Source organism: Aulostomus chinensis, chromosome 21 (genome assembly GCF_037954235.1).
Source record: "Aulostomus chinensis isolate RoL2024-O1b breed Wild chromosome 21, RoL_Achi_v1.0, whole genome shotgun sequence".
Classification (NCBI taxonomy): Eukaryota; Metazoa; Chordata; class Actinopteri; order Syngnathiformes; family Aulostomidae; genus Aulostomus; species Aulostomus chinensis.
The window spans coordinates 17,188,654-17,216,626 of NC_141340.1; the positions used below are offsets into that span (position 1 = coordinate 17,188,654).

The following is a 27,973-nucleotide window of genomic DNA, read 5'->3' on the forward strand; positions in this document are numbered from 1 at the left end:
GTCTGAAACATCTCGTGCTGTTGAACTATAAGACAAAACGTTTCTCCTAATAAGTCCTGTAAGGTAAACTTAAAACAAATTTAGTAGTGCAGGTAAGGTAATTTTCATGGATTTTTCAATATAAATGTGCCCTGTGTTTTTATGATGATGATGATGATGATGATGATGATGATGATGATGATGAAGATCAACGCTTTGTCAGCATCTATTTGAGTGTAGCTGTTCTCAATAATGACGTCAGCAGGGGGAGCCAGATCGGAGAGGACGGTCATCAAAATCAAGCAAATATAAAACACCGGTAAACAAAAGCACGCGCTTGCAGAATAAAGGTCACTTCACTTTCTTGACCGTGTGTGTGTGTGTGGGGGGGGGGGGGTTGAGAGAGAGAGAGAGAGAGAGAGAGAGAGAGAGAGAGAGAGAGAGAAAGAGAGAGAGAGAGACTGTGTTTTTAGTATGTACACATATAGGCTATGAAGACAGTTTGTAATTGGAACTGACGTTTATGTTTTTTATTTTGAAATTCTAACCGGAAAAGGCAATATGGTGTGTTTCAAGCTCAACCACCAAAGTGTAGTTCGGCCAGGACCGGAGAGCAGTTCGTGTTCTCTTCCTCTGGTACAGGCCGAGGGAAGAAGGTCCGTACGGGCGCTTCCAGGATATTGTCTATTTCACTGTGGTTATTTATTTTAATCGAACATATAAGACGTATAAGTTCGTAGTATTCGTTTCAAGAGGCCGGGAATGGAATGAACAGGAGGGGACGTCAGCGGTGACTTGTTACGAATGAGAAGGTGGCCCGAGTGCCAGCAGGACAGTTAGTTGCCACCGCTGGAAGCGTTAGCTGTGCGTAGCGGACCGTCTGTGGGATCTGGGAAAGAGAGGCTATCTTTCCCCTGTATGTTGCCCCGGAAATAACGCCACTGCATTAAGGTAAACAAGCAAATCTACCTATAACGGTATATTTGTCCTAATTGCTTTTATTCTTGATATCATTTGAGCTGAGTTGTGTGTTGGTCATTACTACATTTACCCTGACATTCTGGTGCCTAGAAGCGTTCTCCGTCTCTTGTAGAAAATAAAATACATTTAACCGAGACCTTAATGGAGTGGTAGACGCTGTGCCATCAGCACTCTGTGCAAGCTCGGTGTAATTGATAATCTAATCTGTTCTTGTGTGTGGCAGTCTTTCGAAAACCAGTCTTTCATTCATCCATCATTTATGGTACAGGTGCAACAGGCTGTTGTTGCAATTTTGCTTTATGAATGTGGACAGACACACGGAAGAGCCCGGATAAGTAACGTCACATGCCATTGGTTAAGTGACTCGAAGATCACCTCACGTGTGGACAACCTCGAGGGACAGGTGTTAGAAGATAACAACTTGATGGAATCAGTCCGTTTGGAGACGTAATTAAGTGAATTGTATTGTTATCATGTGTTAGAAACTTGTATACATTTTCCTCTGCAACAGTATACACTGATATCTAAGGAGGGTTTAGAGCTCATAACACACACGTCTGCAGTTCGAAGCTTGCTGCTCTCTTTGTTTTTGATGCATTTTGTATCACTGACAGTTTGCACATCCGTTTAATGGCCCAGAGCCGAGACTCGCTGTTTACCGTGACAGAGAGGGGGAGGATAAAGCCTTCACAAAATTAAATGCTGACTCCACATGACTGGGTTTAATCAGGGAAATAGAGGCAGGATGGAAGGCAAAGACTGAGGGAGTGAGGGGATGTGGGAAGGAAATATGGGTGGGGGCGGGGGTGGAGAAGGGACAGTAAAGAGGGAGGAAGGTCAGTTGAGAAATAGGTTAAATGAAGGATTGTGGGGGGTTGGGGGTTTCTGAAACATGCAGTGGAGTTAGGTGGGTAGCTGTCCACCGGCTGAATGGATGTGACCTCAGACCCTCAGGGACAGCTGCTGCTACAGGAGCTAGACTCCCACCTGATTTATGAGGTGTATTACCACACACAGAGTGCCACACCCAGGCTGGTCCTTTAAACATGGCGATGTGTATGTTTGATATATACCTTATGTGCGAACTTGTCCTCTTGAGACTGGCGTGAGGAATGTGTGCTCTGCGTGTGATAAGCGGAACCTGGTGTGTTCGTCTCCTCCTGAGGGACAGAAGTGATGAATGTGTGACATTGTCCTATGTGACACATGCTTTGCTGGGGGGGCTCAGGCAAAGAGATACAAGCAATTACCTAATACAGCCATTTCTTCACCTCCTTAAAGTAATTGCTTACGTCATTTTTGACCAAAACAAAAAAAAAGCTTAAATCAGCTCCTTATGATGTTTTGTCTCCGTTTTTTTTTTGTTTTTGTTTTCTGAAAACCTTGAAAAAATACCTAGGTGATTATTCTAAGGAGGTGACGATTTACAGCAAACACACACATGCACACACAAAAAACACAAACAAACAGGCACCAAGTTTACAAGTCACTATGCGTTAAGAGAAGTTATCTATGATTTGTCATGCGGTGAATGACATTCCTGGCCAACAATCACAAACCTCAGAAGTCTTTCCTAAATTCTGAAGGTTTCTCGAGCCACACGGAATGGAAATATGAATTCCAGTTCATTTAAAAAAGGCAATTTAAGACTTTTTTTTTCCCCTGCGTGATATGATAACTCTCTTCCTTGACCTTATTTTTTAAAATACTGCTCCCTTGAAATCCTACTCATGTGCTTACTTATCAGCCCAGCCTGATGTACATCCCTGTCAATCTCTAACTACATGTTGTCATCTGCTTGGTAGCGTAGCTTTTCCTCCTTACTCGGGGGGCCTCCCGCTTGTCAGCCATTTTGTATTTGAATTGAACACAAACTTGGTCCGGTTGTGTGTACCATTGATCAAGGAAGTCCACTGTTGATTCATAGAGGGAGATTTCCACAAACTCTGGTTGGACATCGGAGTCCACCATGAGGTAGAAGAATGTGAGAGAGAAGTAGTTGCTTCCAGGAGCAGACAGCCGTGTGCAGAAAAATGCACACGTTCAGAACATGAATTTATATTGTGCTTTTATTGACAAAGTTTTGATGTACCTGCTGGTGTCGGAGCCTATTGATTATTTGTATTAATTAAATGATTATTTGAATTATTTGGAAATGCAAAGGATATTGATAAATGTTGGGGATGTCTTGTCTATGAACCAAAACTTCTTCTTTTGTTTTTTGCTGCTCACGTCCCTCCTCCTCATCAGGCCGTCCTCTTCCTGTTTGGGGTCTGTCTGTCTTTTGTGCTGATGGCGTGAGGAGTGAAATAGTTTATCTACCGCTAAATAACGTCTTTTATTTGCTCATTGTTTGAAGTCAAGTTTGAATATTTCTGTTCATTTAAAATGAATTCACATCCTTTTATTTGTTGAAACCGAAGCATCTCCGCGAGTGCTTATTATGGAGTGAGTCCTAGACCTCCTCCTCACAAACCACCCTGATGTTTTTGGACTTTTTCGAACGCAAGAGTAGCCATCACAGCTGGTATGGAAATGGTACCAAGGCACAAAAAAGAGTAGAAAAGAGAATAAACGCAATGACAACAGCCAGTTTACTGTTGGGTGTCGTATTGCCAAGCATGGAATTTATCTGCAGAAACAGAATCATGAGTACCACAATATTATTCCGTGTGATAAGAAAAAGACCGTCTCCTCCTCTTTAAAACTGATGCCAATGTTTAAGAAAGATAGTCCTTTACTCCACAAGCCAATACGTTTTTCTTTGTGAAAACAAATAATCAGCTTGGTTTCCAGCTGGTTTGGGTGGAAGGGTCATTAGTTTTTGCGTTGTGACTGACCTCTCTCATGACACTTTACTAGTAGAGCAGGTCCAGTACCTCACTCCTCCAATGAATCTACACCCAACAATTCTCCATCAGCAGCACATCCTGCTACATTGGTGATGAAAACCTTCCTTTAACAGGCAGGAACGTGGAGCAGATCCAGGATCAGTGGGGACGGCCTTCTGCTTTGACCGGTTGGGGGGAAAGAGAGCAGGAGAGCAGGGCAGAGACTAAGACAGATAATGGAGGAAGACAGACATGCAGAAGGAAAGAGAGGAACAGAGATAAAGAGAGAGAGGAAGGGAAGAGACTGATGGACAGACCCACCAGCCACTTCCTCTGTGTCTCTGTGACAGAGACTATTGCAGGACAGCAGTGAGTCCCCCATGTTTTGTAAAACCGTTCCATGTAACAGCGAGTGCCAGAACAGGTCATGTTTGATGTTCATAAATCTGATGTTTGGGAAACAGATGAAAACATTTCTAACAGTTGCACTGGTTGTAGTTGGTTGATGTTACACTTTTTTATGACTCATAAGATACTTCGACCTGCAGTAATGAAAAAAGTACTCATATCCTTTATAGTAACAACAATAACACTAAGTCAAAACTCCCAAGTTACAAATCTTTTGCATTTAATGTCAAGTACTAAAGTAAAAGTACAAAGTAAAGTAACAGTACTTTATCTTTTTTATGCTACTTGGAGAGCAGACTGAAATCCGTGCAGGCAATATCAGTACTGTGTTGCAGAGATGCCTACTAAGGAACACTGATTTCAGTAAATGTTTTTTGTCTGATGTAAATTGTTGTCTTTTTTTAAATTTATTTTATCTTCTGACTCCACTCAAATGCTTTGTTTATATACTGAAGTCACAACTTTTTTCCTTCTGCCCCCCCCCCCCCCCCCCCCAGGATTGGTTTAAGAGCATACATGTCACCTAATTTCACCTCTTATGATTTTGCAGATTAGATAATTACATTTGAATATACAATCAGTAGGAGTCAGGGATGCACTGATAGCCCGGCCAGGGACCAGAGCCGTGAACAGTCTGACTGGCGCGTCACAGGTTTGCGATTCCAAACCGGCCACGGCACGCCACTTTGCCAGAAATAGCAGCGAGTCTATTTCTGATGGATAGCGTGTCAATTTGCACAAATCAGATTGAGCTCGACAAGAAATTGCATGAATTTACGGTACATGAGTGCCTTGTATATCCAGTCAGTTTTCATGATAAAACACAGTGTATGTACAGAACTGAGAAGGACACAACATAAACAGGTGCTCTGTGTGCAGGTCATAGAAAGACGTAAATCAGGAGACGACGATCCAATCAGCAGAAAATTTGCAAGTTGCCAAAGCCAGAAATTGTAGCTTTGATTTGGAACGACGTGATAGGTCAGTGTGGAATGTTTCACTGCGAGTAATGAGGACCTAAAGTGTGCACTTTGTAACAAATGTAAGGCCAAAATAAACCTCGGGGAGCCACAGTCAACAACAAACCTAATAAGACACTTAAAACTCCATCACCCAGTTGAGCCTGCCCAGTTTGAGGAAGCTAAAATTGGGAAAGCAGCTAAGGCCAGTAAGCAGAGCTCCAGAGATAAAAACTAGCATGCAGCCTCTAGTGCCTTGTTCACTAATATTGATGTCAGGCACAGCTGGACATCAAGCAACTCATTTTCAGTGGAATTTAATTGTCTTCAGTTAAAGTATGAAAGCTCTAGTAGTCTTGTGCAAATTTGGGAAAAATGCAATAATAATATTTTCAGTATTTATAAAAATGATTCCAATGAAGAAAAGTTGATATATATATATATATTTTTTTAATTAATTCATTTATTTATTTATTTATTTTTATTTTGTCAATATTATCATATTGTTCCGAGACAGAAAATTGCAATTAGAAAAATTGATATGGTAAACTGGAAAAAAAAATCTGAATTGGCCAAGAAATTGCATTTGGGGCATGTCTAGTGGGAGGGCTCTTTGAAAGATGAGGATGAGGTCAGAACAGAAATTGTGGAGTTTACCAGAGGCAGATTTTTTTTCCTAATGACATGGCAACGAGGCGAGACCAGCCCCATGACAGTATTCCAGCGACGAAGATCTTCATACCTTTCATCACTGTGTGTGTCGTTGGAGGAGAGCAGATACTTGAAAGATCAAGAAGACCACAATGTGTGTGAACAGAATGAGGGCCATGTGTGTCAGGGATGCTGGTGGAGGCAGTAGTGTCAGGCGTCCTTTCTTTAAATTTGACCTCTAAAAATGATATTTTAAGGAATACCACACAGTCCTAAGAAGGTACAATCCGCAGTGGGTGATGTTTGTATTTCAAATTTTCAAACTGATAACATGATTTCCCCCAAACTAGACACATACATAGGTTCACAGGGTTCCACCCACACAGTTGTGGCCTTGTGGCAAGTATCATTGGGGGGGCGGTGGCTCAACAGTTGCCAAACAGCAGCCAAGTTCTGGGGGCTGGCGCTCAGCTGATGGTGGGGCCATTTAGATAACAGATTCACAGACGGGAGTTTATAAATGTAGGTTTTAGAAGAGGTGTGATTCCATAAGGCACCGTATTAAGTCAACGCAAAAAGTTGTCGGCAAATTTGAAAATGTGACTACGTAATCGTGTGTTGTTGTAACCGGTTCGTTCAGCATACTTAAACATCAGCCATAGCAAAGTTGTACCAAACTCTGCAGTCTTGGTTAAATATAATTAAAATGGATATCAATTTTTGCACCAAAAAAATAAATTCAGTACCAATGGCTACTGAAACCCAAAACAAGCCTTGTAACTCTGCTCACATTTAACCAAAATACATTTTGATAAATAATAAAAGAAGCATTAGCACTCTAATAAAACTTAACTCAAAAATTAAATAAGAGATCCAAACAAATCTCTTTAAGGCCAAAGGAAAACATGTTTCTTCTTTTTAACAAGCAATCTGGAGTCAAAAATACTCACTGGATAAGTGAAAGCAACCAGAAGAGTATTTTTCCCATGTTGCTTCCCCCCGCTCCTTGTCCAATGTCTCTTGGGTTAGGCTCCAGCCCCCCGCGACCCTTAACGGATCAGCGGTATAGAAAATGGATGAATGGATGGATGGATAGCCTTTGCTGTTCCCATTACAAAATACGTGCAACTATGTAGAACGTGTACTGTCTTAGGTTTGCAGATTGTTCCCCCTGCTCTTGTGGCAGAAGTTTAGGCCTTGTAGTTCATGTGATAAGTCGGGGGCCTAATGAAAGAAATCCTAGTGTCATTGACGGGTCCATTTCTGAGCATCAAGTGCCTCAGCAAAAATACAGCAGCTTTTCCTCCTTGAATTGACTGTTAAGAGAAAACAACAGCAGCCCAAGACCTCGTGCTGCACTTGTCACACAAGCTTTATGATGTGTTGTTCCCTCTTTCCCCTCTGGTGGGTTTTGCACAGGGTGTGTATGACCATCGTTTGTATTTCAGCAAAACATGCATGCATGTACACAGGACTTATTCTGAGTTGATATGGTTTGTCTTCCAGTAGCAGAAGACTGCACACAGTAGCTGTGGAGAACCGTCTAAATCCAGACGAACAAGGCTGTATTTGTCTGGGACTGCAGGGATTTTTGAACATCATCCCAGAGAGTGAATATAAGTACTCACTTGAAATGTGATATGGCTTGTAGCAAAGCATGGATTATTATTTTAGGTCAGTCAAAATAAAAATCCATAATCTCTCCCATAGGTGTGTGCACTGCTTTTTTTTATTTTTATTTTTTTATTTTTAGATTTCAGTGACCATGATGCACATGGAGCTAAACGGAGAAATTTTGCATTCTTTAAACTATTAATGCTTAGAACTTAATTAGTTCTATTTAGTGTCTGATGAAGGGAAATGTGTTACTTTTTTGGATCAACTTTCGCATGGCTCCTAAGACTGAATGCTCACGTGACCTGCTGCCAAATGTGTGTTTAGGTACCATCATTTTTGTTGCCGATTACATTATCACCAGACAATAAAAACCATGAAATATCATGATACATTTTTAAATCTGTTCCACCGACCTCCAGTGTGTACACACACTCACTCACTCAAACTCGGTTGATATTATAACGGCTTCAACCGCAATGGAAATTCCAAGCAAAAGTGAAAATAAACTGCAATTTCGTAACAGTTTTGACCAACAGTCTGCCAATATGGAGGGAACCCCATGTATCTACCGTCATTGGTTGAGCAGGCTCAGGATTTACTGTCACAAAATTCGAACATCAAATCATGACTGGGGTTGGACCAGTCAGAGAAGTATCTACTGTGCCCTTGAGGAGACACTTCCACAAGTTATCCCCATCTGGTCCTCATGGCTATCCCATTTTTTTTCACCACTGTATGATGTTGAGAAACGAGAATAGAGTGTTGGGAGACTTTTGTCTACATCTGCCTTTAAGAGCAACATCAAAACAGCTGTCTTGTACACACAAGTGTATGAAGAGCATCGGAGAAGGTGTTGTTATTTCGTTTGTGACATTGAACATTTTCTTTCCTTAAAGTTAAAAAAATGAGCATAAATGTGAGATGTCACCAATGCTGTGACATGAGGTTTTTTTTGTTTGTTTGTTTGTTTTTTGAATGTTTGTCTCTGTCTGGATTTGATTGTCATATTTGTGGCCCTTGGGTTTAGTTTACTTGCTGAGTGATCACATAGGCCAGGTGGGGTATGAATCAAAGATAGCTTGTTAGAGCTGCACAGCTATTTTCAATGCAGACGTGGAACCATGAAGTCATATGGCCCTTGTATTAAGGCTGGTTTCTACATTGATTTTTTTTTTTCTCCCTGAAATGCTCTGGGAAAGACTAGTTATAATGGGAAGTGAACTGTTTTCAGTATGTATTAGAAGTTTAGAAAAGATACTAGAACCACTGACGTGTTATTGATTGGCTGATTTGGAAATGTATGCAGGTCCCTCCAAGGCAATAACCCCCAGTGGAAGGGTATCTATAGCCTCTGTCACACCAAAGGGGAATGTTGGCTGGGCACTGACCACTCAGAGGCGGTTCCACGGGAGGGGAGCCTGATCGCTGAAGGCTCTGGCTCCCTTTCTACTTTTAGAGACTCGAGGAACCACAAGTAACCCTGCATCCTGGGAGTGAAGGGTTCTAGCTGGGTAATAGGAGACTATGAGCTCAGTCAGGTATGAAGGAGCCTGACTGTTGAGGACTTTGTATGTTAGAAACAGAATTCTGAATTTCTGTTCTGAATTTGACAGGGAGTCAATGCAGAGAAGCCAGTACAGGACAGACATGGTCTCTTCTACTAGTTTTAGTCAACACGTGGGCAGCAGTGTTTTGGACCAGCTGGAGAGTCTTTAGAGACTTATTAGTCCAGCCTGATAGGAAGGAAATTCAGTAATATAGCCTGGAAGTGACAAAAGCAATAGTTTTTCTGTATCCTTTTGAGACAGGATGTGTCCGTGACTGAATGTCCCTCTGGGATCAATAAAGTAATTATCTATCTATCTGATCTTAGCAATGTTATATAAATAAAAGAAAGCAGTTCTAGAACTTTGCTCACTGTGGGAGTTAAAGGACAGATCCTGATCAAAGAGAACTCCTAGGTAGTGTTGGGGCCAGGGTGATGCCATCCAGGGTACCTGTCTCATTAGATAGGGTGTCTCTAAGGGGTTTTGGGCCCAGCACAACAACTTCAGGTTTATCAGAGTTTAATAAAGGAAATTATGGGTCATCCATGTTTTTATCTCCTTTAGACAGGCCTCCAGTTTAGTCAGCTGATTTATTTCATGTGGATGCATTGATAAGTACAGCTGTGTATTGTCTGCATAGCAGTGAAAATTAATCAAGTGTTTCCTAGTAATGTGACCAAGTGGAAGCAGTTGTAGAGTGAAGAGGACTGGTCCAAGCACAGAGCCCTGTGGAACACCATAACTGACTGTAGTGGTTTCAGAGGAATTATCGATAGTGAGTACAAACTGAGATCAACCTAGTAAATATGACCTAAACTAGTTTTATGCGGTAGGATATGGTGGTCAATGGTATCTAAAACTGCACTAAGATCTAGTAAGACCAGCACAGCGACCAGTCCCTCATCTGATGCTAGTAGGAGGTCACTGGTAACTTTGACCAGTGGTGTTTCTGTGCTATGATGAACCATGAAACCTGACTGGAAATCCTCTCGTAAGCTGTTGATGTGGAAAAAGACACAGAGTTGTTTAATAACTGCTTTCTCCAGAAATTTGGAGAAAAAAGGAAGATTTGATATTGGTCTGTAGTTGGCCAAAACTTCTGGATCCATAGTTGTTGTTGTTTTTTTGAGAAGGGGTTTATTTCCTGCTCTTCACAAGGACTGCAGGATGTAACCAGATAACAGTGACAGTGTGTGATTGTGATTATCGTGGACAACATTGTGATTTGAGGTTACAGTATTATAAATAAAATCATATTCATATTCTATTTGATTTTAAGGAATATATTCCATGGTAAATCAGAATATGAGATAGAAAGTCATAATGGACATAATGTGTTGAATAATGAGATAGTCATAGTAATTCATTCCCTTTTTAATCTCACAATTATGACCTTTTTCATAATTTCACCTCAGTAATGACTTGCTATATCGAAATTATCACTTACTCTCATAATTTCAATTTACTGTTACTGTAAAGAAATAAAATTGTAAATAAATTGAAAACTAACCTAACTTTTTATTCAGGAAAAGAAAAACAGGAGAAAGGGGTGTTAGAAAATAAGAGGGCTTTTCAGAAATTAAGCTGGCTGACTACTCACTGCTTCTCTTTACAAAAATGTACAACATACTGGTCATAGTTAACTGGTTCAGAAACTGACCATCAACACTTTCATATCACCACAACAGTTCCTTGAAGTTCTACGAAAGGGACGCAAGTTTCACTTACACATTGAAACACACTTCAATGAAGAGGTGCTACTTTCTTAGAAGACTTAAACTGAGGGGAGACAAAGTGCTGCCAGTTGAGGGTTTAAATTGCCTGCCACCCTCCCTCCCTTCTATATCCCAACCAGGTTGATGCAACCCCAATTCCCCACACCTTTGGGAAAAATATGCAGCAATGCTGTATACAGCGCGTAGAAGACAACTTCTTCTACACTTCATCTTAAGATGAGGTGCATTTTGAATATCCTGCATTTATTTATTAAATAATGTCAGCTTTTCATTTTGAATTTTACAAAGGAACTTTTTATGAGGCATAGTGGTGCAGTGGTCAGCACTGTCGGGTTCGAGTCACAGCTCCGGCACATGATCTTTCTGTGTGGAGTCTGCAGGTTCTCCCTGTTCCTGTGTGGGTTCTCTCTGGTACTCCAGCTTCCTCCCACAGTCCAAAGACATCAAGAGGGGACGAGGCTGATTGATACTCTAAATTGACCGTAGGTGTGGCTGTGAGTGTGTATGGTTGTCTGTCTCTATGTGTTGGTCCTGTGATGGACTGGTGACTCGCCTCTCGCCCGAAGGCTGCTGGGATAGGCTCCGGCACCAGCCCGAAAGGGATACATGGACTCGTCCTCCCGTGGACCCACCACCTGTTGGAGTAACTTGAAGGTTCTGGTGCTATGTGGCTTGGGCAGCAGTTCAAGGTGGTGGCCTTGGCTGTCTGATCCCCAGGCATGGAAGCTGGCTTTTGGGTGTGGATCATTCTCTTTGTTAATTCTGTACATCAGCACCATGTCTTGTGCTAAGTTTTTGTTCAGGACTTGGTGATCTCTTTATGTCACCGTAAGGTCTAGTCATATGGCGTGACACTTGCAAAAGTATTTCCAATTTTACTCTGCTGTTTTTTCTTTTGGTTTTGATAAGCTATAGCTATCTCTGTCTTTGTCTTCACTTGTCTGGGCCTTCATTCACATTTACTCATCATACTTTTCTTGTGATGTTGATACAGATTGGTCATGTTGCGTGGGATATAGCGACTTTTTGGTTAGCACAGCATGTCTTTCTGTTGAGTGTTGCTGTACCTGATTCGAAAGTATCACCGTATAACAAACATACTCTTTTTACTTGGCAGTGTCGGTTATCTCTCTATGCTCCTGCTTGTTGGCTTCCACTTTGTTAACTCTTGAGTCAGTCATTTTGTTACACACACTCAGGCGTGCACACACACACACACACACACACACACAGTCAGAGCAGCTGACAACTGCAACCCTTAAGCAGTAAGCAGTATAGACAATTTTTTTTTTCTGTACCATTTGATGCCAGTGTGGTTGACACATGCACAGAACCAGAATTATTCCAAAATAACCATTCTGACTCATGTTGATGTCAAGGAATAGCATTGCAAGATAAATAATAACTGTTTGAAGGAATAGGATGTCTCACTGACACGTTCACTGTTAAACACTTGATTCCACTTCTGTGTTAAAACAAATGTTGTGGAAAAACTATGAAGATGGACACACTGTTTGTCCCGAGTGGCTCCAAGTTCTGGTGAGATGAGAAACAACACTCAAAGTGTTATAGAGTCTGAGCACTTCTTGAGTCTTGCAAGAGGTAAATTTGTTCAACACACAACAAACATGTGCTGAAGAAGAATCCACAGAGTACAGAGTCACTTTAACTTTTATAAAATCTTTGTTGCCGGGCAGAGTAACACCCAGTTACTTGTAAGGTTACCTTTTAAGGTTATAGGAACATAAAATCTGCTGTCATATGCAAGAGTAAGCAGAAGTTGAACTCTTGCAGACCAGCCAGACATGAAAATTCAGAGAAACAGCAACACAGAAAAACCTATTGCCTCAGGAAATCTAATACGAGACGTTTTTCAGCAACACAACAACACAGAGTTCAGTCATAGTTCAAACAACAACAACAAAAAAACACAATGGGAAAATAAAGTTTCCCGTAACACAAACAAAAAAATTATATTCAAACGTTAGCCACTAGAATGAGTGGGCTGTTAAAACATTCGATCCTTCTTATCTGGTAAATGCCAGCTTCCTCCAAACTATACATCAGTCTGTAGTGCAGACTCTGCATTAAAAAGTTGTTTTCAGTATGCCCAAGCCTGTAACTGATGACATCACAAAGATGCACAATGACATCATCAGGACTATGATCAGAAATACAACAGAAGCACAAACAGGAGGCCTTATACACAGAATGTCCCCCCCCTAAATCAGATTCAGATTCAGAGAACTGTATTTAATTAAGGATCTCTCATTGTAATGAGATTGTTCTTATTCATAAACATGGTGTATCTGAAAATACAGCTAGTTAATGGAGGATCTTTATCCTGGTTAAAATGAACCCTTTCATTAATTCTCCTTCTGTTGTTGTAAATCAATATATTAGATGTATTCATCATTTCAGAAGCTTTAATGTTAATGTCGTTACATTAATTGTTTCCCCCTCTGTCTTTCCACACATTTGAAATCAGCTGCTCAGTCTGGAAGAACTGTGAGGAGAGGAGAAGTGGAGGCCTGCTGAGAGTGGAAGGCAGAGAGATTACAGTTAAGAGTGTCAAGCAACTCTGTGCGAAGCCAAGAGAACTTTTGCTTAGAAATGCAAAAACAAAGGACATCAACTGGTGACAATAATATTAACCGCAGATTATTTTTGTCTCGTCAATCCAGTCAAGTCATTTTTTTATTTATAAAGCGTCATATCACAACAGAAGTTATCTCGTGACACTTTATCTATAAAGCAGCTCTGGACCAAACTCTTAAATGTACAGAGACCAATGTTCCACCATCCACATTACCTCCTTGCTGTCAGCCATGCTTACTGACGGAACAGGCAGCACGCAAACAACTTAAAGCTTTCAGGTGCGTACTGCCACCTGCTGAATGAGAGTCCATCCATTCATCCATTTTCTTCCGCTTATTCCTGTTAAGGGTCACGGGGGGTGGAGCCCATCCCAGCAGCCTTCAGGTGAGAGGCGGGGTTCACCCTGGACAGGTCACCAGTCCATCACAGGACCAACACATAGAGACAGACAACCATTCACACTCACACTCACACCTACGGTCAATTTAGAGTATCAATCAGCCTCGTCCTCTCTTGATGTCTTTGGACTGTGGGAGGAAGCTGGAGTACCAGAGAGAACCCACACAGGAACAGGGAGAACATGCAGACTCCACACAGAAAGACCCTGTGCTGGAGCCGGGACTTGAACCTGGAACCTTCTTGCTGTGAGGGGACAGTGCTGACCACTGCACCATCCACATATAATGTTTGTATCTGAAAAATAGAATCTTGAAGAAGAAAGTGGAATCTGGAGAAACTCTATTTTCCACTTATTAAATGTATTATTTGCAATTGCCCATAAAAACACAAATAATGAATACTCCTACAACATTTTTCAATATTTTCTTCTTCAGAAATCTCTATTTTGTGTGGATGTACGTCCTGAATATATTGTTTGCAAATACGAAAATAACAATATTGAGGGGTCGATCAAATTCTGATAATAATTAGGTGCGAAATTCTGGTCTGTTCCCACATGTAATTAAATCAATTTGCCTTAACAGGAGCTTAGAAAAAAAAAAACTTGTATGAAAGTTAGAAGCATACTGACACCTCGAATCCTGACGACAGGCCACAGCTGTCATGATCATTAACATTATCACTGCTTTCCGGAGCTAACCACTGCACCACCTCTGTGTGAGAGTGTGTATCATCATATCATTTCACCTCATTTCTTATATTCTACCATAAACTTCGCGTCTCTTCACAGAGTGAAGCGTGTCCTTGCCTCCACTCGTCTTTTGTTCTGCAGACCTGTAGTAATCATTTCCTCTCTTTATGTAGTGCCAGCATGAACTGCATGCTGTTTCCTGTGATTGGCGAAACTTGAAATAGTCAACAGCTTATAAGTCTCAGTGATTTGCCTGGTCCTGTTTTAATGCATTCAGGAGTATTATATGTGCCGTTACTTCTTTCCCCCTCTTCAATACTGCTGTAACAGCATTAGTCAACTACACACACTTGGATAAGGACGACCAACATTTCTCATTCATGACAATAAAAAAGATGTGTGCACCAGATTTGGCAGAAATTCCTGAATGAGGGCAGTTTTTTTTTTTTTTACAAGGAATCTGAACATGAATGACTTTTACACTCACATGTCAATAAAAAATGATGAAAAGCCTATTCTTGTTGAAATTCCATTCCCGTCAGTATGTCAATGTATTCATCACAGACATTTACCAAGTTAAACACTATAAATATAGTATATGCACACTTTGGTCAACACTGTAAGCAATAAACTACACAATCCGTGCAACAGACACACATCGGTTAATGTATAGCGAATATTTTTCTGCATGAATGCTCAAATATGTATTGAAAGTTTGTATAATTTTTTAACATGACATTAATAATTTTCAGGGACCTAGAATTACATCTTGTACATCAAGACAACAGTTTTACCAAAATTTTTTTTTTTTAATCGACAGCAGGGTCCGAGTTCCAAAAAAAATCACGTGTTTTATCAGATTAATGTCAACGATGGAGCATGTTTCCTGCTCTGGAGTGCTTTGAAACACTCCCAAAAACAATATGCGCGCGCTATTCTTGTCACCTTTGTAACCCCATACAATTCTGACAATGGAATCAATTAATCATGCTATCAACGTGCTATACCATACTCTTGAATTAACGTAGGAAAGTAACTCAGTATTTCTGTAAATGGAGAAAAAAGGCTGGAGCCAAGATTGAACCCTGCAGGACACCCTTTTTATTTGCAGAAATTCTGATTTGGTAGATCTGGGTTTCCCACTCTTTCAAACAAGTCATTTTCAAACCAGGCCTGTCCATTTGAATTCATGGATGTAATTCTTCTTGGAACAAACAGTCACCAACTGTGTCACGATTATCCCGGATCCACAAAACGGGCAGCGCAGTGCTTTGCGTAATATTGTGTTAATACAACGTCATGAGTTACTAATGTAACTGCTGGGATGATGCTGTGATCGGCTCTTAATCCAGATTAATCAGGAACTGAAACTCAGGATATTTTTTACTGAGTATGGTATCTTGGAAATTGGGCAGTAAAGGTCACCTCTTTCTCTATTCTTGGCAGGACAGGAAATTTTACCTGTTGATATGGAGATAATCATACATGTGATAATTGCAGAGCCCAAACTGGAGCAATTCGCTTTCAAAGAGGGCATCGAATCTGTCCTCAAAGACCGCCGTCAAAGTTGATCCATGAAGACAGGGGGGCAGTCGTTGTATTTTTGTTGTCAATTACTATTTTCAGAGTGGGTTTTGGTTTGTGTACGAGGCAGTGACGAGGTCTCGGGAAGTGCTAGATTTAGCTTTTCTCACAGCAGAAGTGCATTTGTTTCTGACTTGTGTAAATGGTGGCCGGAATTTGAGAAGCGAGATCAATGAATGTAGGTTTTGGGTTGTCTTTTAGATCAGGTTGAGAAAGGTTCAGAGAGTAGTTGAAGAGTGTTCAAGGTGCCACAAGCTCCTTTAGAATAGCTGTGTGCAGTACTTGGGCACTTCAAGCTAAATCCTTCATAACTAGCAGTTCAGAATTAGCAAAGGGGAATTTAAAATGCCTGGTTAGCTCACAGATGGGGGCCCTATGGGTACTCTACGTAGGATGTGGGGCCTCAGTGGATCTTCTTTGCAAGGAGCTCAAAACATTTTGGCTCAGAGATGGAGGATGGGGCAGTCACACGCAAACGTTTTACATGTACAGCCTAGCCCCATCCTATCCCAACCGTATCCACTGCAGTCAGACGATAGCCTGGCGAGGCTTTGTCACAACCATTGCTTTTATTATTACGTCACAGCTCACTTAAAACAAAGATTTCCACATCCTTCTTCTTTCTTGTCCAAGTAAAAATCATGCTTTTCCGTGGTCAGACTGACATATTCTAAATAATGCCGTCTCTGCTGAGGCATTCTGTTCACGTGCTTGTCAGTTTTTATCGTGTTTTTAAAATGCAAATTCATTGGGCATTTTCTCAAAAATTGAAAAAAAAAAAAAAAGCTGATGTCATTGTTTATTTTATCTATATGTAATTGAAGCTGGAAAATCAGAACCAGAGGAAATAAAAGGGAACGAAAACACATTGGCAGTCCTTGCTCACAAATTCCACACCAGTTCCAGCTATTTTGGTGGGTTGTTTTTTTTTTTTTTTCAATCCCAAGAATCTTCTTCTTTAGGAGCGGTTTGATAAGTGAAATGCTCATGTAATGTGGAAACTATGACGGCAGTCCTAGTCTAGCTATCCTACCCATCAATTTTTTATTTTGTTCTCTTTTTTTATTGTGGTAGGTTCAAAACACACGAGATTGTCTGCCAATGTCATTGTCCTGGAAGTTAAGTGCAGCGCGTAAAAATGATAGACATCAGCATTTATCTGATTAATTTTATTTATCACACAGGGCTTCTTTTATGCGGGGGGGGGGGGGCACTCAGTGGGAACACTTAAAGGATCGGGCTCTCTTTCATGGCCTCAGAAGCCAGCCTGATTCATTGCTTTTGTCTTCTGTGAGAGGCTCCTCTGGATGGTGGTGAGGGGCAGAGGGTGTACAGAGACACAGACAGCCACTGTTTGGTATTCTCTTCCAGTTCTCTTTGGTGGCTTGTATGTCTCAGAGCTCAGACATGTTCCACTTTCTGTGCTGTTGCAAGAGTATGTGATGTTGAGGGGCCACTGGTTTGGCTTGGCTCACAGTAGAGGGAGTGAACTGAGAAATTGTGTGGGTGGAATGAGGGAGGAGGGAACTGAGTTAGGGAGAGAGGAAGGAAATGTGGCAGAGAAAGAGGGAGAATGGGAGTATAGGACTGTAGTGCCGGTGATATGCCACAGACAATGCTGGATTGTTGAATTCATCGAGGAATTTTAATAAGATATTACCTTCCTACGGGACCCGCAAAGCATTTCAGGTCTGAGATGTTTAGGCAATGATTACCTGTTCAACTTCAACCGGACACAGAGTATTCCACTGAAAGTAAGCAAGCTTCAACAAATGAAATACGGGGAAGAATACATGAAAAAAAAGCAGGGGTTGCGGATTAAAGGAGCAAACTCAGCAGAGCAGAGGCAAGGAAAGTCTGTGAGATCCTCTCCTTTGAAACTGAGGCAGGCCCTTTCCCTCTGAGTTGGGAACTGTTCACCGCCCTTTCCTGTTTTTCCTTTCCATTCCTCCTTTTCACATCTGGAGAAGAACAACCATTCCGAGTGAGGGAAGCCCAAGCTTTTTCATACAAAGAGCAATGTGACTCTGAGCTGCCACCAGTTCTGTATGACTGCATTGTCGAGCTGGTTCCCTCGATACCCCCCTTACTGTGTGGGTCATCATTCATGCCAGTGCTTACTGAAGTAAGTGCTTCTAAGCACTTATGTATCTTAATGTAAACATGTTATCCCTACACTATACAATGTTGGCTGCGGCAGCTTTAGAAATGCAATAGTGACAGAGTATCATGCTACACTGACAAATATCAAAGTATCTGCCTTGGATTGCTTCAGTAGAAGTACAACATAACTTAAGCATAGCAAACTTTTCAGCTGCAAAAGATGCCAACATAATTAATCTCCATAAACGTGTCATCTGTTGTAACGTGTAAATTATTGTAACACTGCAGCTCACACAGATTTCGCCGCTTTTAACAAGGAGATTTTCACTGTAAACAAATAGAAAAATAAAGCATCGCTGTCTTAGTTTTTAGACTGCGAGACAAATGTTACACGAATCAAAACACCAAGTACCACTCATGGTAAATGTCCCCTTAACCTGACCAGCGTAACTCTTTGAGCCTCAGTCTAGTCAAACTTTACTTATGAATACTGGAGACTTGAACTAGAGTATTGTACGAACACTGCAACTGCTGGTTTTAGTTGCAAAGTAAATTGGCTTTAAAAATAAAGCAAATCTGAAAATAAAATATGTTCTCCAAAAATAAAAAAGGTAAAATGAAATGAAATGAAAACGTAGTCTTAAATTAAAAACTTAATTTAAATCTTACAATGACATCAAAATGTGCACTGCAGTGAGGTTCATGGCTGGTGAGGCACTGACTTCATCACAATCAGATGTGTAAACATATGAAAAAAACCTGCATTTAATAACAAAAAAACAGACAAAAAATGTTCTCCATGTTTTGGCTTCTGTCTGCCATAGCTTCTTCAGCGCTTTGGATACTTTAGCGTGAACCTCCTGCTTCGACTGAGAATCCAATTTAGAAAATTGTTTTAGCTTAGAAATGTAATCCTCCATTGTGAAATTACGGCCATTGAGGAGAAAAAAACAACAACAACTGAATGACTGCACTTGACTTTCCTTACAGTAAATTGTAGCTCGCTGTTACTTCTTCTGCAGCGGAGCGGAGGAGGCGCAAGCGGAATCCCCGGGCTCACTAGCGCCTCCTCCGTGAGGCAGGAGAACTGCGTGCCTCACCCGGCACCTTTTCGCAGCCGTTTTATGATCGCCCAGCACAAGAAACACGTTACACACACATAGAGTTTTCGACAAAAACACTATGCATTATATTCACCAGCTAAACTATAGACATGTAGTTTATATAGCAAAAGTATTTGAACATTTTAATAGCGACATAGAAAGAGACAGCAATACGGGCTCACTGCGCAGCAAGCAGCACAGTTAGCCGAGTCAATCCCTGGTGAGGCTCAGCTGCCTGGTGCCTCACCGCACGTCTCTTCTCAGTATTTGAACGATAAATATGAAAAATCCGTGATTTTGAATGAAAAAAAAATTAAAACTGGTTTAGTTAAAAGCAAAATAACTTTATAGTACAAATCGAAGGATAAATACAATAATTACATTTATTTTTTTCAATTTACATTTTTTTCTTTCCATGATGACAGGTGGGGCACAGCCTCCCTTGCCTGCCCTGACCGCACGTCACTGGTGCACTGTAATATCAAAGTGTTTGCTCCTGGCTTCTGAGCTGAAGTTCAGTGATGGACAGTGAATGTATGTCAGCATCCTTGCCTAAAAAGAGAAGCAGATGTACATGTCCAGATGTAGGAGCACTTGTCTGTGCTGTCACGATGTCGCCTGCTGTCGAGAAGACTCGTTCTGCCGAGACACTTGGACCAGGGATTCCAGAGGTATCTTTTCGCCAGTTTAGCAAGTGAAGGATAGACTTGTTTGTTGTTTGCGTAGTTTCCGCCAGCTGAGTAGATCCTCTGTGAGTGCCAGGGGTGCAACTTCAGTCTATCTTCTTACGTCCTCTAAAGCCATGGCAGAAAAGCTGCAACATTGCTGTAACTTTTACCAAGCAAGGCTTCAAGCCCACATGACTTCTTGGCTTGGATGGGAAGGGATTCAGGATCCTCCTCAGTGTGACTGGATCTCTCCTCACATTCCAAGACCTCTGCCTGAGAGATGGTTCACTGCTTTTCTTCCTGCACGATCCACACATGGAAAAGCAGAAAGAGAGAGGGGGAGAAAGAGTTTATGGTTTTATGGTAACAACCTGAATAAAATGATTGTTTATTTGGCTTTGTGTGTGTTTGCCTGAAGGGCTACAGTCTCAGCAGTCTGGCGTAGGTGTCCTGTCTTTCATCTGGGGTCAGAACGGGAGGGTTTTGAACCTGGGGTCAAGACTTGATGATGCGTACAGGATGTTTTTCTCCACTGAAGTCCCATAGCTTTTGTTGAGATCTTGATTTATGTTTTTTTCATGTCTCAGACGAGTGCTGTGTTTGCAGTACTGTCATGGGTGTCGTTTAGCAGCTGAGCGAGCAGCGGAGCCACAACTGACAAAGCAGGACTCTTTTGCTCCGACATTACAGTGGTCGCCGCCTTCATTGATTTCAAGGCACGTGCAATTTCTTCTGCATGCGCGATGTCCGTCCCGTTCAGAGTGAAGATTTCCCTGGCACTCCTTCTCACTTTGGGAGACAACAGGGCTGCACAAATTGCAGGCTGTTGTTCGAGGAACCGCAGAAGCATTTCGTTTGCACTATTCCATCGCGTGCTCACGTCAGCTTTGAGTTTGTGGCTGGGAAGCTGCAACATCTTCCGCTTTGTTTCCAAAGCGTGGTTTGGCAATGTGCTTCTGTTGAAAAAGGCAGGGATGTGCCGTACTCTCGCCATAAGCCTGGCAGCTGTTGGCAGGTTTAATGCCCACTGTGACGCGAGATTAAACCTGTGGGCGGAACACTTCACATGAACGTACCCCACTAACTGAATGGCGACACACATATTTGAAGCATTGTCTGTTACCACAACCAAGTCTTTGTCTGCAATCCCCTTCTTCTGCTGCATTTTGCAGGAGGTCAGCGATGTTGGCCCCGGTTTGGCTTTCATGTACCGCTCGCGTTTGGAGAACATGCGACTGCAGTTCCCAGTCCTCTGTGATGTGGTGCAATGTTACCCTCATGTATGAGTCCACCGACCTCGACGTCCAAGCGTCACAAGCTAATGCGACCCTTCCAGCTGTTCTCAAGGATTCTTCGACTTTACGCTTAAGTCCTCGGTAGAATTTGGGCACAGCAGTATCGGCAAAGAAACAGCAAGACAGAATCACATACCTGGGCTTGAGTGTCTTTAGCATGTTGCTAAACCCGGCGTTGCCCACCACGCTGAATGAAGTCTTTCACCATGAAGTAAACGATTGACTGAGTAATCTTCCTTGCACGCTCAGAATGTGAAGGTAGCTCTACTAAGCTTGATGTGTCCAGTGTCGGTTGATTTTTTTTGCAGGCGCAGGTTTCATTTGGCCATCACTTGCCAGTGCTGCTGGGTGGTAGCGGGAGAGGTGAGCTCTCATGTTAGTTGTGTTCCCGGAGTTTTACACTTTGGTACGACAGTCCTTGCAGATCGCATTTGTCATGTCAATGTCTTTCTTTCCCTCTTTTTTGATGAATCCAAAATAACTCCAGGCGCTTGACTTAAATTTTGACAGTGCATTTATCAGTTCTTCTTTCCTCGATTGTGTCTCTCCATCCTCCATGTTGCTGTGCTGTGATCAACTATGACCTTCTCACGTGCCAGCCAAATCTCGCAAGAGCCGCGCCTTCACTGTGTTGAGCTCAGCAGAGACTGAACGGCACCATCTAGTGGGCTAAAGCAACAATTGATTTTATTTCGGTTTATACAGAGTTGATATTTTTCATGATTATGTGACCAAAATATCGATATTTGGTGTCTCTGAATCAAAACAATATCGCCTCGTGAAATATTGCGATATTTCACTGTATCAATATTTTTTCCCACCCCTACAACTCACTAGAGCTCCAGTGATATGCAGCAATGCTTTGTTTAGTTTTGGGCCAAGTATCATTACCTGCTGCTGTCTCCCTATCGCATGCCTCCATAGTTTGCTCACACTGTGGCATGTGTTTTTGTTGTAGTGGTAAAACAAGTTTGCTGTATTTCCATCTGTGGCCATCTCTGTTTTCTTGCATATTTTCCACAATATTGTTCTTTGTTGGAGGTCTGAACAAAGAAAAACTGTGTGTTGTCAATACTTCATCCTTATATTTTACAATATGGACCTTTTTTAGCTCTGAAAAATGTATATAAGTATTACTGGAAATTATATGACATGGTACAGCCCTAGGACGAGGCGTTGTAACAAGTAGGGGAAATACAGCATCATGATGTTTGTCATGGCTCTTGTTTCACCAAAGTGCATTAAGATTGTTGCAGGTTGCTATTCTGGTCCCTCTGAAATGCTTGAGAAGCATGGCCCATTTTAGTCACACACCACAGTGTCTGCTCTACCTCACCTCCCACCTCCCTGCCCACTGATAAAGCTCTGGGAATCCCATAAAAGTTCTGCCATCTTTAGTCATAGCTCCTGTCAGGAGGCAGTCAGGAATAAAATGTCAGCATGCGTGTCAGAGCCAGGTAACGACTCATCTGTATAGAAATAGCCAGGGTTGCTCTGTCTTTCTGTGAACATGTGAAATAACTTCATTTTATACTTTTGACACGAGCAAATACCGCTGAAAGACTGAAAGTTGTCACTCCCTCACATGCAATATGAATTCCTATCTGTGTCAAAGCCAAAGCATTCCAAATGTTTATGAAAATGTAATTACAGGAGCCTGCCCTTTTCAGACACTCTGAATCAAACTGACTGTACTATCTTTTGTGCTACTCAGTGATAAATATGAGTGTTTTGGCTCGGCTGTATGCTGCTTGTTCCCAATGGTATGTGAGTATGGTCTCTGACCATCTTTCCCACAGATGTGTCGGGTTCTAAAGTTGTTGTTAGTCTTGCAATAGTATTTGTACAAACTAAGCATGTTTGAAACTGCTATACTGTACTTCTGAAGTTAAAAGGGATAAGAGATGTTCACAATGTTCAGTACAGACAGGAATTCCTGTAGTTGCTGTTGTTTCAGTAGATCTTTATTTAATTTTGATTTTTACTACTTGCCTCACTTTTTTATCAATGTATTAAACTCTTTAAGGTAAGGTAAGGTAAGGTAAAAAAAAAAAGAATAAGTTGCAGTCGGTTTCCTGCTGTAAATTGTAGAGCTGCACAGGTTGATAAAATTCCTATTGTGATTATTGTATACCATATGGTGAATGGTTGTCTGTCTCTATGTGTTGGTCCTGTGATGGTCTGGTGACCTGTCCAGGGTGAACCCCGCCTCTCGCCCTAAGGCTGCTGGGATAGGCTCCACCCCCCTGCGATACAAGGATAAGCGGTAGAAAATGGATGGATGGATGGATGGGTGAAGAAAAATTCATACAAATTCCGAATCATTTTGAAATGTATATTCCTCAAATCAAACGTGCCAACTCAAACAAGCAAACATTGCATTTTTGCAGTTATATTTTACAAAAGGCAGAAAGCATGATTTAGGGCAATGCCAGGGCACATCACCAGATAAATCCTTGTCTGATTCTAGTTTTGCAAATGTAAACTTGAATGCAGAGTCTGCTTGAAATTAAATTGATCGCAATGAATGTCGTCTGATCAACTTCAGCTGTCATAAAGATGGATAACATTGAATTAAATCATTTACGGGGAAATCTGATTAATAAAAAGAATGATGTACGAGCGCTTGAGAGAATTTTAGTCTGCTGACTGTCCTACCTTCATACACGGTCAAGTGCAGCATGACGTGGGTGTAGCTATTGGACTTTTGCTTTCGGAATGGAACAGAAATAAAGCCATACCCATTCTGATTTTTGAACACTTGAAGGGAGACGTTGTTTATTAATCCAAAAAGCAATTCTGTTCGAATGCACCTACACCTTTTTAACGACAAAGAACAAATATGTCCTGTGGCTACCAGCTGAAAGTATAGGGACATGTTAAAGGTACATAAATGACTTCCCTAACTTACCTAATATAATTAGTTTACCCCCAGGATTGTTCACTAGCTTTTTCCATGTGTTTAACTGTCTTGTGTCTGTCTTAAAGGTCTTGTGCACATATTCAAGGACACGTGTACTCAGTTGACATTATATACATTCAAGCCAATGGCAACGAGTCCACTAAAGAAATATTAAAGTCACAAAAAAGTAAAAAAGCAAGATGGTAAATACAATTGTGAACAACAATGGCTTCAAAATATTCAAAATGGCTCTGGGTTTTGAGAAGTTAAAAAAAACAAAAAAAAAAGACAGAGAGAACACATTTTTGTTAAGAGAACAGATTGTTTATTACAGTTAAGATGGAGCAGCAGGAAATCAACATTTGTTATTTCTTATCAAGGCAAACATCATTAACTTTGAACGAAGAGAATTAAAAGAAAAAAATAACATTTTGCTTGAAGGACTTTATTTTCTTGATCTCTGTTTTCTCGCGTCTTTTACTGAACATTCCTCTGCTCAGCTTGAATATTTACTCAAAACAGCCAACTGAAGCTGAAACAAAAACCTGCAAGATTGAAAAGATAATATTTTAGTGTGTGATTATGTCATCAAAGAATGTGAATATAATCTCTCTTTTTGCAAACGTGGTGCTTTGTCCAAAGTCACATGTTCACGGTCCATTCAGCCGTTGTCCTTTTATAGTATTGTTTAAAAATATCCCCCAAAAATACTGTTATTTTATTCTGTTATTATTTCAATAGTAGCCTGTATTGCCACAATTTCAATTGCCACATCAATCCTGCTTTTGGTGAGAGAGGTCATTTTTGCAAGCCTGATTCCTTGCATCTGCAGAGTACTGATGTATTTTGTGCTTTTTATCAAATTAAATTCTATATTACATTCACATATAGGTTGATCCTCTGGAGATCTTTTAGAATTGAGCTTTCCTAAAGCTATTTTCCTCAATGTAATGTTGGAGATCTTGCCATGGACCCAGGTTAAATATGGTATTATTTCTGTCAACGCCACACTCACACACACACACACACACACACGCACACGCACACATACACACACCCATGTAAAGCAGTAGAGAACTAATCTTGGTGGCAGTAGACAGACCGTCTATGCTCCTGTCCTTATAAATGGACACAGAAACGCACACACAGGAATGTGTCACTCGACACCACGCATACTGAATGATGGAGCTTCCTTTGGCGCAGTGTAAGGGAATGCAGTCTTTTAATTTAGGCTCTATGAATAGCCAGCAACAGCCATTGGCCTAAAAATGTGGGGGGGAAGAAAAACTGTTACTGTCACTTTATCGTTGCCTAGATGTTATTGGAACCTCATGCTTTAAATGTGAAGTGTGGTAAATGTGTGTTACTGTTGGACTTCTACATAAATGAACTCCCTGAGTTTGTGATTGAATATTACCCAGGATATCGTTACACTCCACATGTGAATTACTGTAGATTTGGCACAAGCTGATCCTCACTGATCAGTTCAGTTCATCTCCACACAACATGGGACCAGTGATTTGATGCCTCGTCGCTGGGTCGATCCTAGCTGTAGCTCAGTAGAACTTCCAAAAGATGAGGATGTGGGTATCTTGTCAGTGCTAACAAAACAGTGAGACAGCTGGAGCGATGACATTGGTTGTAGAATGGGTTTGTTCGGGGGGTTTTTTTGGACGGGTAAAAAAAACTCTTCTATCCCTATGATGATTTACCATCAATGAAGCTTGAAACTTCGAGGGGAAACTTGTAGATGTCTTTCAAAGGATTCTTCAGGCACATGAACAATGTGATTCCAAGGATAGCTTCTGTCTGACAGGCAGCCATTCCTTGGTTGACTAAAATAACCTTGTTATTATTCCATGGTATGCTATTAGATTCTGTACATTCAGGATTTCCAGAGGAAATATCCTCATGACTGATCTTCTGACTTTTACTTTGGTGCTGCCAGTCAGACTTGGATATCCAAACAATTTGTGACTAGACTGGCAACACATTTTGTAAATGCTATTATGATGATTAAATGTCCAATCCATTTAACTTTGAGGAGTCTCTAACTTTTCAGTACCACTGTCAATTTGGGATGGTTTGCAGGAATTTGGGCTCTCCTGAATTTTGCTTGTTCATTTTGATTGATCGACAATCATAATTGTCAAGTTGGCAAGTATTTGTGTGCATAATTAAGATAATGAATAAAGGGCAATTTTGAAAATGTTTAGGATTTCCAGACAGTTTCATTTCTTCTGGAACCGTCACCTTATCATGGTGGAAGAGTGTGAGTGCCCTAAGGACCCTAGGAGCTATGCTAGCCCCCGGTAGGGTCACTCAAGGCAGACTGGTCCAAGGCGAAGGGCCAGGCAAAGAACGGTTCAAAAAGACCCTTTTGGGAAGAAAGATAAAGAGAATGTGTACCCTGCCTGGAGCGTTACCCGTGGGGGAGCACCGGGTGGCCAGGCCTTCACCCGTGGGGCCCAGCCCGAAAAGGTTACATAGACTTGTTCCCAGTGAGGGTTGGACTCCACCCAAGGCTGTCCTTTGTCACAGGTTCTGTTCATAACTTGTATGTACAGAATTTGGTGCAGCTGGGTGGTGGAGGGTGTTGAGTTGGTGGCTGAAGGATGTCGTCTCTGCTTTTTGTGGACCATCAAACCACAACCTCTTGCTGGGGCTGTTTGCAGCCAAATGTGAAGTGGCTGGGATGAGAATCAACACCTCTAAGTCTGGGGCCATGGTCCTCAGCCGGAAAAGGGTGGCCTGCCTTCTCTGGGTCGGGGGGGAGGTCCTGGCTGAGGTGGAGGAGTATCTCAGGAACTTGTTCACAAGTGAGGGTAGAATGGAGGCGGATTGGGGTGGCGTCTGTAGTGATGTGGGCACTAAACCAGCACTAAACCACCATTTCTGTGATAAAGAGGGAGCTTAGCCAAAAGGCGAAGGTCTCGATTTACTGGTTTCTCTATGTTCCAGCCCTCACCTATGGTCATAAGCTCTAGGTAAAGACCAAAAAAATCAAAGTGCATCAGTGCCAATGCTGAGATCGCCAATACAAGCAGCAGAAATGAGTTTCCTCCGCAGGGTGGCGGGGCTCTCCTTTAGAAATAGGGTGAGAAGCTTGGTTCAGGCTTGAGGTGGTTCAGGCATGTGGTGAGGATGCCTCCTGGACGTCTCCCTCAGGAGGTTTTTAAGACATGTTCAACCAGCAGGAGACCTTGGGGCCGACTCAGGACACGCTGGAGGGATTATACTGTATCTTTCGGCTGGCTTGGGAATGCCTTGGGATTCCCTGGGAAGTGATATTTTACAAGGGCAGCACGGTGGTGCAGTGGTCAGCACTGTCGCCTCACAGCAAGAAGGTTCTGGGTTCCAGTCCCGGCTCCAGCACAGGATCTTCCTGTGTGGAGTCTCCATGTTCTCCCTGTTCCTGTGTGGGTTCTCTCTGGTACTCCAGCTTCCTCCCACAGTCCAAAGACATCAAGAGGGGACGAGGCTGATTGATACTCTAAATTGACCGTAGGTGTGGCTGTGAGTGTGAATGGTTGTCTGTCTATACTGTATATGTTGGCGACCTGTCCAGGGTGAACCTGCCTCACGGCCAAAGGCTGCTGGGATAGGCTCCAGCCCCCCGGCAAAATTAACAGAATAAGCAGTAGAAAATGGATGGATGGATATGTCTCTGTCACCCCTCCCCCCACCCCATCCTGCCTCTGCCCTCTCCACCTCCTCGGGTGTCAGCGCCGACGCCCTGGCTGCAGCCTACCCACCCCTAGGAATGGCGGCGCGGTGCACGCTGCGAGGCCTCACACACTCTCTCTGCCTCCATTTGAACAACGGACTGCTCAAGTTTAGCGTACATACACAATCAAATGTGCTGTTTAATTCTGCTGTGTGCTATTATTACGATCAACCAGAAATAATTGGGCCTATTTG

The 27,973-nt window shown here is 41.9% G+C and overlaps 1 protein-coding gene across 1 annotated transcript in view; it reads left to right on the forward strand.

Moving 5' to 3' along the window:
* The first annotated feature begins 567 nt into the window (after positions 1–567).
* itgb1a (integrin, beta 1a) overlaps positions 568–27,973 on the forward strand; it is a 43,008-nt gene continuing 15,602 nt past the window's right edge. Inside the window, exon 1 of the mRNA XM_086190846.1 lies at positions 568–930. The gene's annotated coding sequence lies outside the window, so the exon portion shown is untranslated. The remainder of the gene's footprint in view (positions 931–27,973) is intronic.